General features: G+C 37.6%; 1 long non-coding RNA gene across 1 annotated transcript; it reads left to right on the top strand.

Annotated features, from left to right (window-relative positions):
• The first annotated feature begins 1,611 nt into the window (after window positions 1–1,611).
• On the top strand, window positions 1,612–3,270 carry LOC139735508 (uncharacterized). Its single transcript, XR_011711209.1, has 3 exons — window positions 1,612–1,710; window positions 2,211–2,813; window positions 3,146–3,270. It is a non-coding gene; the product is annotated as an uncharacterized lncRNA (long non-coding RNA).
• Window positions 3,271–10,610: the final 7,340 nt, after the last annotated feature.

The raw sequence follows: 10,610 nt of genomic DNA, 5'->3' as shown, positions 1-10,610 counted from the left end.
GTAATCTTTCCGCACAAAACATGTCCATTTCACTGGTCTCCAATTTACTGTAAAAACAAATCTATTCAAAAGAAATGTTAACCAATTCTAATGGATTACAAGTAGGAAAAGAAGAAGAGAACGAAGAAGAAGAAGAAGAAGATGATGATGAAACTTATGACAATTGACAGGGGGTACGTGTCACAAGTCCGACACCAACGAGCTATAATACAGCATGCACACTAGTCGCACAGTCCGTGATATCGACACTTCTTGGCAAGTATATGAAGGGCCATGAGTTTAGGTATATAAAAAAGGTCCACGAGTCCGACACCTATTATTCTATAATCATGCAGTATTGGTCTTATTAACCGCTTTTTTGTTTTTGTTTGTTTGTTTGTTTTCTTTTGTTTTGTTTGTTTTTGTTTGTTTTTGTTTTTTGGCTATGGCACGTGGGACTTGCAGGCCTTGTCTGCCAAGTGCCGGACTCATGACCTCTCTACCTATATAATGTCAAACTGGCAGGCTGAATGATTCTCGAGCCGTGTGACTCATGGACCTGGACCTTTTTTCAATGTGTAGCTTGTTGGCCGTATGACTCGTGGGTGTAGGTCTCGTATGATGACTTAATGAGAAGTGTGTCCTTTGAATAATTAGTTTTTATCATCATAATGATGATAATGTGACCGTGCATACCAGACCCAACAAAACGTCGCACCCCTTGCTTTTACATGAGAACTCCGATAAGGTTGAACAAGTAAAAAAACAAAACAAAACAAAAACCAAAAAAAAAAATCGATTTTAGGTTTTTATACTTTCTGCAAGAGCTAGTCCTCGTCATCGTCTAATTCTTAAGTTTGGGATCATAACATGAATGGGAAAGGGTTTTCCAGCAGATTTTCTACAACCCTTTCTTGTAGAGTAGTGTGATCAGGTACGTCTTGCAGGTCCCTTTTCATTTCTTGAAAATCCTCTGCACACTCTTCACTTTGAACTCTAATAACTTTTAAAAGGGTAACACTAATGCTTTGAAAGGTGGCAATGATCATGAACAGAACGTGGTAATAAAAACATGCTTAATCTCAGCTTAATGTGATAATACCTTCTTTGTTGTTGCTACAGTGGTTTGCATCCTGTTTTGTCCCATTCATCGCACAGCTAGCGCGGCTTGATAAAGGTTCAATAGACCCCGTACTTCAAATCCTCTTTTCTCGCTTCACACTTTTCCAGAGTGGGTGCTTTTTTCCCTCATAATTTATAGGGGAGTCCATTTGAATTGAGTTATACAACATTTTGAATCTTAGAGTCTGATCTTTCAGAATCTGCCCTCAACTAAAAATCCATGTTTGACGACTTTTTGTTGGTTTTGTGATGCAGGGTCAGATATTTATTCAGGCAATCAACCACTTCGTTGTCACAATTAAACACAATACTTTTTCTCTCTTTCTCTCTCTCTCTCATACACACACACATACACACTCAAACACATATACTGAAATATTGACATTGTGTTGTATATCTTAGTATTAATATGTGTTTACTGTCTTCTGCAAAATGGAGTAATGAATGAAAACGTGTTTCATTTGTATCTCTATCAAGTTTCAGGAAAACGTGCTAATTTGAGTCTCATCGTTGGACTCATCATTGGTGTTCCTGTTGTCATAGTCGTCTTATTTCTCTCTGTTGGGAAATATCTGCAAACCAAACATCCGGATTACCTACCGCGAAAAGGTATTGGTTTATTTTCTTTATGGTTAGATATTTGCATTCATTGCGTTAATAATCATTAACCCACATGCGCGTGTGGGTCTGTGTGTGTGCGCGCGCATGTGTGTGTGTGTACGTATAGGTGTTTACTTCTTTGATTTTATATATAAATTTCTAATAATTTTGATACAAAAAAATAAAATTATAACTACTTTTTGTTAACCTTATGGAGACCGACAAATTGTCCCATGTAATATTAAAGCAGAACTTACAAATCTGTTATCAACGATGATTACTCTATGTCAAAAAATGTATATATATATATATATATATATATATATCAAGCAAATGCATCAGACCACACATCGAAAGCGTATATGCTTGAAATGATGTTGGCATGAGAATGTGGTAGTGAAAAGAGAGGAAACAAGAAAGGTGTCGAAAATAAGTTGTACCCCTGATATACTGTATAAAAAATATGTTAATTTATAGTGACCCTCTTGTTATTTATGATAATATTTCAGGATGTGGCTGGAACCCCTGCTGGCGAAGACCAAACAAACCACAGCAATGTCATGAGGAAAGTGAATGCTTGAGAGGACCAAACATATCAGAGCAATGTCATGAGGAAAGTGAATGCTTGAGAGGATCAAACACACCAGAGCCATGCCACGAGGAAAGTGAATGCTTGAGAGGACCGAACACACCAGAGCAATGTCATGAGGAAAGTGAATGCTTGAAAGGACCGAACACACCAGAGCAATGTCATGAGGAAAGTGAATGCTTGAAAGGACCGAACACATCAGAGCAATATCATGAGGAAATAGAATGCTTGAGAGAACCAAACATACCAGAGCAATGTCACGAGGAAAGTGAAGGCTTGAGAGGACCAAACATACCAGACCAATATCATGAGGAAAGTGAAGACTTGAGAGAACCAAACATACCAGAGCAATGTCACGAGGAAAGTGAAAACTTGAGAGGACCAAACATACCAGAGCAATGTCACGATGAAAATGAATACTTGAGAGGACCAAACATACCAGAGAGATTTCATGAGGGAAGAGACTTCTTGAGAAGAGCAAACATACCAGAGAAATTTCACGAGAAAGAAGAATTAATGCTGAGTAAGAAAAAAAAAATGTTGATAATCACATTCTTATTCGTTGTCTTAATAAGTGTAATATTCCACTATGCAGAGTAACTTTAATATCTTCAATATTATGAAATCTCATCTCTTCTACCTACATTCTTTGTACAATCATACAGCCGCTGCTGTATTATGTAACACAGAAAGAACGATTAATCCTATTCCAGGCCCTCATCCCCCCCCCCCCGTCTGTGCCGCTGTGTTTTCAGGTTATTCCTACATGTCTACATGTATTTAAGTACATTCATATATTCATAATATTGATTTTGTGTTTTCGCTTTCTTCTATCTTTTTGGTTTCTCTTCTAAGAATCATCATCGCTTACAAAAGAACAGGTACAGCAATGCAAGGAAGATCTGAAGGCATATTACCGTGTGTCACGAAGCAAGGTCACGGTGGATCCACTCAACTTTATGGAACGTGTTGAATTGGATGATATTTATACAAATCTAAGTATAATTAACCAAAGCAGCAAGCGTAAGACACCGATAACATACGAAGATCTTCTGACAAACAATGAAAGCGGAAATCTTTCGAAGCGACTTCTGATCCAGGGTGAAGGAGGTGTCGGTAAAACAACGCTTTGCGCTAAGATTGCCTGGGACTGGTGCCAGGGACGGACTCTCAAAGACCTGGACATGGTGCTCCTAATACCTCTTAGAGATATTAAGAAAGCAACAAGTATTGGTGGTATTGTCAAAACGTACCTCTCTCATTCAAATACGACAACAAAGAATAAGATAGATGACTACATTTCAACAAATCTTAGTAGGGTTCTCATCATATTTGACGGTTTCGACGAGTTTGACGAAAAATTAAGTAAAACGAGCACCAGTGAGGTCATTCGCATTCTAGAAACAGAGCAATACAATTCATGCAAAGTAATTGTGACAACACGCCCTTGGAGAACAAATGAATTCAAGATGGACAAGAGTCTTGCCGAAACTTACACTTTTCTAAACGTTGAAGGATTTAACAAGGCAAATTTATCAACTTATATTAAGAGGTACTTTCGGATAAGAGAGAAGGACAATCTTGCAGAAAACTTGATCAGTTTTATGCAGGAAAATGATGTCATCCAGTCAAACATGGCCCCGTTTCCTATTTACTGTGCAATGCTTTGCCTCCTGTGGAACGACTTCAGTGAAGAAAGGCGAAGAGAAATGCAAAAATTGCACACTTTCTCCCAGATTTTTGGAGAAATGATCTCGTTCCTGAAAGAACACTACGCATCAAAAATTTGTGAAAATCTACAGAATCACAACATAGTTGAACATTTGAAGGAAGCTGGCAGGGCAATTCTAGAAATAAGTGAGATTGCGTTAGATGGTTTATTTGACAGGAATCTCTCATTTCCTGACGAACAATTCAGAGAGTGTCATGATGCCATGGTCACATGCTGCAGAGTGGGAGTTTTGACCATAGAAAAAGATGTCATCACAAGGGAGCGTCGGCGCGATGTCAACATTTCATCCTTGGTTACATCAACTGTTTCTTTTCCCCACAAACTGTTTCAAGAATACATTGCAGGGGTATATATTCAGTACTTATTCGCCAATGACCGTGCTAAGTACGACAATGTGAAAAACAAACTTTTTAGTCAACCTAAGGAGTTCCGCTACGTACTCTACTTCACGTCAGCTTCAGGGAATGAACTCGGCCTTGATATCATCAAAGGCTTGATAAACTGTCCCTCCTATAAGTTTACATCAGCTGATCCCTTACGTGACAAAGAGAATGAGAAACGTGATTTCTGCGTTGACATTGCGTTTGAGTGTCACACTGAAGAGGCAGCAAGGGCAGTGGGAGAAGGATGGGATGAATACATAATATTGTTATATACACCAGAGCACACGGTATCAGGAGTGGTGTTCATGGTGCGCTATAACCAAGTGGTGAGTGACACAACTTGAATATTGATTTGAAATATGTCATAAAATATAATGTCGAACGAAAATAACATTACTTGTGTGTGGGGTGTGTGTTTGTGTGTGTGTTTCCCCTGTGTGAATTTGAGTGCATAATCTACAACCTCAACAGCTTTATGAACATTTTTTTTTAGACCTGGAACAGGCCCTATTATTTAGGGAAATCGTTTTTATATAACATTCCGTGCAATTGTATTAACGTTTTAAGTATTATTGTTATGTAAAATAATTGCCCTCTTCGCATGATACATTATGATTACTTAATGTGTAAGTTTAATCTGAATTGCCATGGCACTTATTTCATGTCTTGTTATCAATTAGAACGTTTGGTAGTAAATTGTATGAAACGTTTTTCGTCGTGGCTTTGAGAAAAAAAAATGTTATGAGGAGTCAAGCAAAATGTTCTTATTGCAAAATAATTGGACTCCACGGAGTTTCAACGTCTACTAAAATGAGACCCTTTGCGAGACTTGCAGTTGTCAAACTGCCCTTTGTAGTAATCACCCAACCTTGGCTATAATAAAGACGCCGTGTATATTAAAGGAAGAAGTCAAACTGAGTATCGTGTATAGTGTTTTGAACATACAGCTACTTAGGGCACCTAACACGAGTATTGATGTAATGCAATTATATTCATCGCCCCTCTACCTTTCTCATCAGACTGAAAATGCATTCTTTCCTTTCCGAGCTGTGATTAGTGAAATGACGATATGAATAGAACCTGTATAGAATGATCTTGTTTTTTTCTCTGTGAGTTTCAAACCTCCAGTCAACTGCGAGTACTTTATCAACCTTATTCTTCTGAGAATATTTTATTTCCTATACTGTCAATTCATGTTCGTTCTATCAGCAATCGCTAGATATGCACGAAATGATGTGCGGAAGAACTGTGTCACGTGACTTGGCGGAGGGCATGTGCTCCAGCAGTATACTCCGTAAGGTATGGCTATGTGACTCACAATTTCACGTAGAATTCTACAAGATCCTCCGGGCAGAGGCTTCAAACTGTCTGGTAAGAAATTTCATGTATTATCATGATCTACAACACATGTCTTTATGTACAGACTACAGATGAAGTGTTACTAAGATATATTTCAAATACATTAAATGGATGATAATAAGAAATGTAAAGAAAACAATCTTGGGTGCAAACAATGTTTCCTTGCAGAAAAAAAAAGATCTCGAGCAAAGAATCCAAGTTACATCTGAAAACATATACTGATCATGTTATAGTAGGTGTTATATACTTCAGGCATAACATTACATAGAGACGAATGAACCCCATGATGATTGTGCACATAATCATATAGGCGATTGTTTACTATAATGATTAGGACAATGGATGTTCTACTACAATGGGAAGTTATATCAGAAACCGAATGGATTATGACGTGCAGTGAGTATTTCTTGCGGCAATCATGCATGGGTAAATACCTCTTGTCGAAATGGAAACTAAATCCTAGCCTCGCCACTGTGTCCGTGTAGAAGTGAATGAGTGAAAAATAATTCCCCCACCCCCACTTACCCCAAATGAAAGGCAGAGTTCAAAGCCTGACGTTAATGGCGAACGATAAAGTCAATATTAAACCATTGGGCGTTTATAAGGCAATCCAGGGATAAGACAATAATATGCACAAAGTGTCCGTTTTGGAACTAAGTCATTTGGCAAATAGTAATAAAAATGACTTTCGTATGGGGGACTTTGATAAAAAAAAAGAAAATATAAAAGCAATCACCTTATATCATTTGTTTTTGTTTTTTGTTGTATTTATTTTCCGTATAAAAACAACTACAAACAATAATCGTACAGTCAACAGAATGATTTTTTTAAAATACGGCTGGATTGCCCTACTCAGCTGTGCCTACATGATACAGCTGTTCTACCGAGGGGTCCAGGAACAGAGTAAATTATAAATGCAATAGAAAACATTAAATGCAAAAAAAAAACCATTAGTATAACTTTACAACAATTTCTAAAAAGAAGGGAGCAAGAATTATGTCTAAGTACCTCCCCAACCTCCCACCCTATTTTGTAAGCTTGATAATTATCTTAATAATCTAACATTATGAACATTATGAAAAGGGAATACAACTTACAGGTACAGTTTATTTTATGTCACATTTAAATCAAAGGTAATTCAGAATAACTTTAATCATTTTATTAAAACTGGTTAAACTCAAACAGCCCTTGGGCTCTGAAGGTAATTCATTATAACTGAAATCAACTCTCTCTCCGACAATATTCGGTCCTGGGTTTTGGCAGTGAAAGGGTACCATTTGAGCGGAGAGAGTAATTTCGGGACATAAAGTTAAATGATTCTTTAAGATATGGGGCACTGTAGTCATGGAGACATTTGCAAACCATGGAATTTAAATGTTTTTTTTTTGGCGACTTACGTTAAAAAAAATCCCAGTTTAGAATTTGATGAATATCATGATTTGATACGTGCTTATATGGATTTATCCCAAGAATTATCCTACCCGCCCTATTTTGTAACTTTTCTATTTGCGAAGTATAATTTCAGCGAGGCCAAGTCATAAATCAAATCGGCATAATCAAACAGAGGGAGTATAAGGGAATTATATGATAGTTTTAAGCATGTTTCATTAACAATATGACGAAGTCGACTAAAATATTTTACAAGTTTACCAGCTTTACCAAGTAATGTATTGATGTGAACATCCCACTTTAATTGCTGGTCAAGTGTAACTCCAAGGTACTTAACTGTTTCTTTGTGTTTGATCGCCTGCCCGCATAACTTTATGCGAAGGGCATTGCGGCGTGATAATAAAGAGCGAGAACCAATAACCCCCCCCCCCCCCCACAGTCTTTTGGAGATTTAGACTAAGTTTGTTAACGCACACTTATCATGATATTCTTTTAAGATCGTTGTTTAGAACGTTTTCAATATGGATAAGGTCATTATGTGACAAGTGAATGCGACAATTCTTTACTTGACTGACAATGTCATTAATATAAATCACAAACAGAACTGGCCCCAGGATAGAGCACTGTGGGACACCATGGAGTATATCTGAAAATTGTGACATAGAAGAATTTAAAAATGTTCCGACTTTTCGATTTGTTTAATAGCTTCTAAACCAAGCAAGACAAGCGTCAGAAAAACCCCATTCGCTTTAGCTTTTGCAACATAATGAAAGGATCCACCGTATCGAACGCTTTCTTCAAATCAATGAAGATTGACCCTGTGTAAAGACCTCTGTCGATGGCGACCAAAAAGTCATCCGTGACTTTTAGCAAAGCAGTGGTGGTAGAATGTTTCTCTCGAAAGCCTGACTGTGCTGTAGATAGCAGATCGTTTGTTTTTAAATAACTTGTAAGCTGCTTTTGTACTATATTTTCAAGATCTTTTGAAACACATGGTAAAATCGCAATGGGGCCATAATTTGTAGGACAAGATTTATCACCTGACTTGAATAAAGGAATGAGTTTGGTCATTTTCCACTGAATGGGGTTGATTGATTGATTTTATTTCTAAATTTCTTTGTCACATATGAATGAAATACAAAGTCAATTGAACAAACTAATTGAATTTGAGTCTTACAGTTAAAACAAATGACTAATTCAAATATTTTACTTTTTCCCCTTACACGATGCAAAATAGAACTAAACAAACCATTTTGTGCATACATTTATGCAAACATACGTTACAGTATATTTATTGCTAAAAAAACAAATTATGCAATTATTCTTGATGCACAGAATTCAGGGGACCATTATTATAAGTAAATGCATGCTTGACGAGGACAATAGCCTCAGAAATTATTGTCGATGTAGAATACAACATTAAGAATATAACATTTAAATTACAACTTTCTGAGTGGCGATAAAGAGAAAAAAAGAGAAGAATGAGGGGACAACGTGCAGTGATGTATTGTGCAAGATGTGAAGTGTTTGAAAAAAAAAACACAATTTATATGCGTTCTTTTCTGATGCTTTGGGAACGATAACTTGTGCGTTTACATGGTAGCATTATCATTATAAGAACGTGTAATATCAGGAAAAAAAGAAATAACAACATAACATGTTAAGCGGATTCTCTGACTGCAAAATCAAATGTGGAAAAATTGATGCTCTTGGGATATCAATGTGAAAAACCTCATTTTAGAGAACAACCAACACTGTCGGCAGCAACTCGATACCATAGCACAACAGAAAGATGAGAGCGGGGAGAAATATTTTTCTTTTTATCTCATCGTAACATGCATCGTCGATGTTCCACACGTTTTTCGATTATGCAAAAGAAGAGCAAGTCACAAGTATTAAAGTAAGCGTCTTTATGCAAAGGTCGATACAAGTGTGATATCTTTTATTCGTAGTATTTCTAATCTCTTGTTTTGATAGTCATTTGCAGGTTAAGTATCTCGCCATCAAGTAAAATGGTATTTTAAGTTGTAATTTACTACAGTCAAACCTGTCTGAGCGGCCAACTATCTATGGCGACCACCTGCTTTATAGCGGCCACTGAAAAATCCCCCGCACGACATTTCTTTATCAGAGCCTTTATATAGCGGTCACCTGCCTAACGCGGCCAGTGACCACAAAAAAAAAAAAGAATAGCTGAACCGTTGAATCAGCCATGAATATACGTTGGCTTTATTTTTCATTGCGTATTATACATTCTACCGAGTCCTATCTCAGTCACAACCACACAGACATGATTGACAAAATTAATGCAGCTCTTTGCCGTGAAAAGCCATCTTTTGAATAACGCTAATTTGACACGTTTGACTAGAACTAGGCTCTAGTAATGTCGCTCTAAACAAAGACTACAAGGACAAAGACAGCTCCTAATAACATCGTAGAATTTGAACAAGATTAAAATGTGACCCGCTACAACAATGGTCCTAAAGTCGCGCACGGTCGAAGCCGTGAAAATCAAGTTTGAAGTTAGAGCATCAAAATTGGTCAAAACTTATGATTTTCCGAATTTGACATATTATTAGAGTCTGACATGTCTTCTATCATCTGTCGAAATTTTGAAGCAAAATGATGAAAGGAAAGACCAAAAAAATAGCGTTTTTCTGGGCCATGTTTTTTTTTGGCGTTTCAACAAAGCAGAAACTGGTTCGAACATTTGGATTGAGCGCCACACATAGGCTCCGCCCCTAACAACGACCAGAGTGATCTCATTGGTCAGTTTGCTGCTTGCCGCTAACCGAAGCGTGAAGCTCGCACACTGCCCAGTCGACTGGTGCGTGCGGGCGGGTTGCGCTATGCCTAGCCGCTTCTCCTGACATCCTGGTCACTGATTGGTCGATGAAAAGACCGCCGACGCTGTGTTTGAATGAGCATTTCGGGGGTTGCTAGGGCTTACCTTCTATTGTCCGGAGGTGAATACTGACTTGAGTGTCTCTTGATTGTGATTGCGTCGCAAGGAGAACTTTTAGGGCGCTTTTCTCGAAACAGTGATTTCCCAGACGTCTTGACATGCTCTGTTTTAAACATCGATATCTCTGCAGCCGATTATTTATATAAGACGTGTTATATATCAATTTAAAGCAGAAAGATTAGGGATTTGTGTCATGCAATTTTTAAGTAATCGACCTCGCCCGACTTTAGGATCATTTTGTTGTAGCGGGTCACAAATACTTTTGAATAAATAGGTCACTTGTCTGGGTATTGTGTGTTGCTCATGTCAGTTTCGCACATCATCAATCCCTCACATTCATTCGTGAACCCCATTTATGTAAACCGGCATGAACCAGTGCGGTTTCTCAGGCCCGAAATGTTGTTTTAGAAATCAAAAGAACAGAAATAGGCCAAAAAAAGCAACAACAACAACAACAACAACCAGAAAACAATAAAATGAAGCAAATTGTAC

The sequence above is a fragment of the Diadema antillarum genome, unplaced genomic scaffold (assembly GCF_040938485.1).
Source record: "Diadema antillarum isolate AM-2024a unplaced genomic scaffold, OU_Dant_1.0 seq00000582_RagTag, whole genome shotgun sequence".
NCBI lineage: Eukaryota > Metazoa > Echinodermata > Echinoidea > Diadematoida > Diadematidae > Diadema > Diadema antillarum.
This window is presented reverse-complemented; position numbering and strand designations above follow the sequence as displayed.